Below are 6,674 nucleotides of genomic sequence, written 5' to 3'. Positions count from 1 at the left end.
ATATAGAAAATCATATGTATGTACAGCGTAAGACCTGAAATAGATTTCCTAAAAGTAATCTGAGAGAGGAAACTTTTCATGTAACACATCACTCCATGGACCAAACTTATTAATTCCATAAATTGAACCCTAAATGGCCTTCTTACTCATTTCATTCAAAAGATAGAAGATTTCTTCTTATCAATGCCAGGAGGAACCCAAATCATTTTGTTCTGAGAACTGCTCCCAGGTTCAATCTCCTTCATGTCAGAGTCTCTGGGCAAATTCCAAAAAACCCAAACATTGTGATATGTCTCTAAGCATATAAAGTTCAAGAAAACTCAAACCAAATCTTTGTATTATAAGACATAATGACTCAAATACCACATGCAAATTCTCGGATGGCTATTCATTATACTAAAGATTTAAAATGTTTATTTCCTATTATCCCAGCATCAGCCATTTCTACTCTTTCAATGATGGGATTTAGGTTGACATTTAAGTGAGCTTTTAATTCCAAATAATATATACACAATCACTAATAACAGTGGTGGGATTCAATTTTTTTTTACTACCGGTTCTGTGGGCGTGGCTTGGTGGGCGTGGCAGGGGAAGGATACTGTGAAATCTCCAGTCAGAGGTGGGATTTGCCGGTTCTACGAACTACTCAAAATTTCCACTACCAGTTCTCCAGAACTGGTCAGAACCTGCTGAATACCACCTCTAACTAATAATCTTCCAGAAAGCTCCCTAACGATAAATCTTCCTAACTTCATATTTTTCACTTTTTTTTTCCAGTAGTAAATCAAGGACAGATTATATAATTGATAAAAAAAATAAACTTGAATTTAATCCATTCATCATAAAAAGTTAAATTACTGCATCCAGTGAAAGATAAAAACAAAGATTATTATAATTAAAGACTGGGGGTGCCTGTCTTTAAACCATTATATACTTCTGTTTTCAATATGCAAATAGTGCTTCAGGAAAAAGCTTGGCACTATATCATTAGATCTCTCTTTCTTCGTGTGATGACTAATATTTCTGGATTAAATTTCCACATTTTCAAAACAGCTGCTTTGTTCTGCTTATTTTGATGACATAATTATATATATTCTAGTTCATTTAATTAGGTGGTTAAGGCACCAGGCTGTGAGTTCTAATCCTGCCTACTGCATGAAAACCAGCTGGATTACCTTGAGTCAGTCCAGGACTGTTGTTGTGGGGGCAATAAGAGGAAAAAGTATTATGTTTGCCACCTTGAGTTATTTATTTCACAAGAGCAATAATAAAGTAAATTGATAAACAGTAATAAAGGTGGGATTTTAAAAAAAATAAATAAAAATAAAATTTAAAATATATCTTAACTGGTATTATGATTTTAGTTTTTCAAAATAGCTCTAAAACATAAATACATAGACCTGAGACTGATAGAGGGAGGGAGGGAGAGAGGAAGGAAGAAAGGAAGGAAGGAAGGAAGGAAGGATTACCACATAAATTCTTAATATTGTGCTGTATAGGCATTCAAATTAATTTCCCACTCTAACTAAAAGCTACTTCCCTACTAAAAAAAAAAAAAAAAATCATATAGGCACAAGTTCTAGCTTTCCCTCAGCATCAATCAAATACATTTGGTCAAAAAAATGTAACAATTACTCAAATGTTACAGTATCAGCAAAGGTGATCACTTATATTTTATCATATCTGTCTTTGACCTAAAGAGCATTTAGACCTAAACTATCAAAGTGTATTTTTGTATTTTCCAAAGAGAATCATTTTCTTGAACAAAAAATATTAGACATAATTATATATTGTGCTCCATTGAGATGTAGTTGTAGAGAAATATCTGTTTCTTTATACATTATTTCTTCAAATGTGAAATAAAACAGAGAAAAATTACCTGTGTGTGATTTTAAATGACACTTTTTTCTTAGAAATTAGTGGCAAACTTATCATATCTATATGTGTCTCATTTAATTTTTAAATTAATATTTAATGTTATTAAAGTCAAAACATTTTGCTACAGAAATAATTCTCTTTTATGAATATGGATTAAAGTTAAACTGGGAAAGATGGGGAGGGAAGGGGAAAAGGAGGAATTCCATGAGATAAATATCAGTAATTAAATAAAATCCCCCCACAAACATTCATCCAGCAGCCATAGATCCAAACTTTAATCCATTAGACGTGTTTAGATATATGTGGGAATCCTCCCCCCCCCCCCGAAGAATGAAATATTTGGGGGAATATTAAAAGGCAGAATATTATATTTCCCCAAAGGAAAAATGGAGAAATATGCTCTTAAAAAGAGAAGGCAGACTCAGTCTTTCTTAATAGCTCCCAGAAGATATTTTGTGCCCTTAAGAAAGATTGAGTCAGCCTATTCACAAAACAAAATAATTTCGCCTCCAAGAATGGGATTAAAATTTACATTCTCCTCCATCCAAATTCTAAGAACAGGACATGAGCCTTTAAGTTGAGGACATAATAGGATTAACCTGTTTGGCAAAAGTCACAAGCCCCTTCACTGTACAACCCCCCAGAACAGTTCAAACTTCAAAGTCACAGAAACCTAGAAAGATCCATCCACCTATTCAGCCATTTGGTCAGCTGTCTCAGAACCACACGCTCCTGGTGGTTCTACTTCATCAATAAATGGAACCTGTTTCCAGTCAGTCTTCATGTTATTTCCAGCGTCTTTCTCCCAGCTTGGAACGGAACCAGGTGGATTTTCCTTCCAACATGCGAAAATTCCATTTCATCAATAATCTTTTTGAAAAACATGTTTTGATTGACGCAAAGACAGAACTTACATTAATGTTGCTTTCTTTTCTTTTACTCTTCTCATTTCAAACCCAGCACACAATAATATTCCTGTGAGATATAGACCAGTTACCAATGTCCTCTCCTAAATGGTACGTTTCTTCTCACACACAAGTCTGGAAACCTCCCTTTATAAACTGTACACACCTGCCAGCTGTAGCAACCTGCTGGGTGTAGCAGCTGTTTGTTCATATTTACACCCAATTGGCTGGTGTCTTCTGACTCAATCCAATAGGAAGACTTCCCTATTAAAAATGGGTTCCTTTTATTATATAGAAGCATAGGGTGAGAAAAACTGCACTTTCTGTTTTGCCCCTCACTAGTATGAGCCACTCCATGTTTACTGAGAACAGCAATCAATGATGTCTCCTCATTCAATACAATCCAATTAAGATACAAGTAGTCTTTTGGATTCTTCTAATAATGCTTTAAATTGTACTGTGGTTAATTTAATAGCTGAATTTGTAACAATTGAATTAACTTTCATTATTTCTTAGCTTTTTAAGTTGATTTGCTTTGAATGTTTCCTTGAGCACTCTTCGATTTTATTTTATCCAAGGATCAAAGGAATAAATTTGGACACATAGGGAAAGTGGTCTGTTTTGGTGTTAATGCCAGATGAGTAATCAAAGAAAGATAATTTCTGGTTGGTCATATGGGTCCTCATTCAGTGGAATGATTCCTACAGTTTTACAAGGGAATTAGAATATTTGCTTTGGGGGGAAATGTGTATCCAAACTGTTAGTATTTTTTGGTTAGTACTGTTAAAATAACAAGAATCTTTCAATATAAATTTAGAGAATTATTTTTAAGCTTGGTATTCTACATCATACTTCATCTGATACAGCTCTCTTCACATGCATTGTACTACACATCTATTTTACTACACAACTCATGACCTATTGGATCATGTTTCAAAGATATTTACTTAGCTATCTCTTGCAAACACCCACATAATTCCCCCCTAATGCTTATTCCACCTCCTTTGCATCTTTTGCATCCAATAAAATATATTGTCCAAAGCATGTGCAAATAACTTGTTTGGAAATGTTGATATAGGACAGCAGTACATAAATTACAATTCTTTACCTTCTGTAATTAAGTCTGTTAAGCAAATAAATACTGCAATATAGTAAAAATGGGATGTCTCTGTTAATCATCAGAAGTAGAGAATATGATATAATTTTGGCTACGTGTCAACTAATGATAAACAGGAGGCTATAACTCTTGTCCCAAAGATGCTTTTTCAAGAGGCAACTGAACTTTCTTGTTATTCTTTGAAGTTTTTTTTGCTTCTCATCCAAGAAGTTTCTTCAGCTTTGAGCAAAACATCTTCAAAGAAAAACAAGAAAGTCCTGTTGCCTCTTTAAAAAGCATCTTTGGGACAACCATGACCTGGATGACTCTCCATAGACATGTAGTATAACTCTTGTTCTCTGTTCACTACTGCATTAAAATATTGCCATAGTTTCCCTTATGCCACCAGTAAAAACATGGACAACTACTGCAAATATGGTCATTATCCTGAGAATTTCTTTTTAAGCCATTCCTTGGAATCATTTTGAACATTAATGCTGATAGAAGATCTAGTGCTAATGCAAACATTTCTTGATCACTGTGTATTACATGAAAGGAGTCCACACCGGGCATCCCCCAGGTGATGATTTCAGGTTCATATAATTTATGTCATGTTCTACTCTTATTCAAAGAGCTTTAGAATAATAGAGAGGGGATGAAAGAAGAGAAAAAATACAACAAATAGGCCAAATATCAACTTTTGTGGTTGATCACTCACACCGTCTTGACTAAATTTCAGTTATTTATTTGTATCCCTCCTTTACTATTTTTACAAACAATTCAAGATAGAAAACATACCCAATACTTCTTCCTCCTCTATTTTCCCCACAACAATAACTCATGAAATGGGCTGGGTTGGGAGAGAGTAGCTGGCCAAAGGTCACCAGGCTGGCTTTCATCACTAAGGTGGGATTTAAACTCACAGTCTCTGAGTTTCTATCTGGTCCCTTAATCACTAGACCAAAGTGGCTTTCATTGTCTTTATTACACCAGAATCCAACAGGGAACATGCTAAGAATTGCAGTCTATCAGACACATATGATCAACATACAAGTGGATTACTGCCTTCCTGACAAACAGGCAACAAATAGTAAAAATAGGAAACACCCTATCAAACCCTGCACCAGTTATCAGCAGTGTCTCACAAGGGAGTGTCCTAGGACCCACACTCTTTACACTCTATACAAATGACCTTTGTGATCACCTTATTAGCAACCGCGTCCTCTTCGCTGATGATGTAAAACTATTCAACACCACCGTCAATACTACCGTCTTTCAAAAAGACCTTGATTATGTGTCTGAATGGTCTAACAATTGGCAACTCTAAATATCTACCAACAAATGCTCTGTCCTACACATTGGTAAAAAAAAATCTATATACCAAATACAATCTAGGTGGATATGACGTTGTTGATGACCCTCACTTTGTCAAGGACATTCTCATATTGAATGATCTAAGCACCAAAGCTCACTGCAACAGTATTTCCAAAAAGGCTTTAAGAGTTGTAAATTTAATTTTATGAAGCTTCTCCTCTGGTAATACTGTTTTGCAAACTAGACTAATACTTGAATTCAGCTCTGCTGTCTGGAATCCGCACTGTGTATCTGACATAAATACAACTGAGCAAGTCTAGAAGTATTTTACCAGCAGAGTACTACATTCCTCTGTTCACAACAGAATACCCTACAGCAGTGATCCCCAACCTTTTTTACGCCGCGGCCCGGTATCCCCAACCTTTTTTATGGCGCGGCCCGGTACCGGCATTAGCTGGGCGCCGCCATCTTTTTGATGAAAAAGTGCTTCCGGTGACCTCACCGGAAGCACTTTTTCATCAAAAAGATGGAGCCCACGCTTCGATGAGCTTTTCCGGGTAGAAATGGCTTTCTACCCGGAAAAGCTCACCGGAAGCACTTTTTCATCAAAAAAAGATGGCGGCGCCCAGCAAGCCAGCGGCCCGGTAGGACTTGTTTCACGGACCGGTACCGGTCCGTGGACCGGTGGTTGGGGACCCCTGCCCTACAGCACCAGACTTGAGATTCTTGGCTTAGACAACCTTGAATTACGCCGATTAAGATTAGACTTAAACATAGTACATAAAATCATATGTTACAATGTCTTATCAGTTAATGAATATTTCAGCTTTAACAACAACAACACTAGAGAGCACAACAGATATAAACTAAATGTAAACCATTCAAAACTCTATTGCAAGAAGTATGATTTCAGCAACAGAGTAGTCAATGTCTGGAACTCACTACCTGATTCTGTTGTCACCTGCTCAAACTCCCAGTCCTTTACCCTCAAACTAACCTCTATTGACCTCACCCCATTCCTAAGAGGTCTGTAAGCAGTGTGCATAAGCGCACAATCATGCGTCCCGTCCCTGTCCTATTGTCCCCAATTATTAGTTTCTATTTCTTGTATTTAAACTTATGTTTGTTCTTATTTCTGTTATATTGTAAGTTTTGAAAATAAAATAAATAAATAAAAATAAATAAAGATAGGGTAGTCTGTTCTAATCAATCAACATGTTTTCTTTTACTTTTTAAGTATTTGAGATTATATTATTTTGAATCACATGAAAGGAGCCCACACCGGGCACCCCCAGGCAACTGTGATGTCACCATCTAATCCTTTCAACCCTGAAGGACCTTAACAGTTGCTTCCAACACAAACGGGACAAGATGTATAAGCGATAGCAATAACTCTTAGACTTATATACAACTTCACAGTGTTTTACAGCCCTCTATAAGCAGTTTAGTGTCAGCATATTGCCCCCAACAGTCTGGGTCCT

This window comes from Notechis scutatus, chromosome 4, assembly GCF_049901735.1.
Source record: "Notechis scutatus isolate UNSWTSFEM ecotype Mainland chromosome 4, rNotScu1.2, whole genome shotgun sequence".
In the NCBI taxonomy this organism is placed as follows: Eukaryota; Metazoa; Chordata; class Lepidosauria; order Squamata; family Elapidae; genus Notechis; species Notechis scutatus.
Note: the sequence above shows the minus strand (reverse complement) of the source record.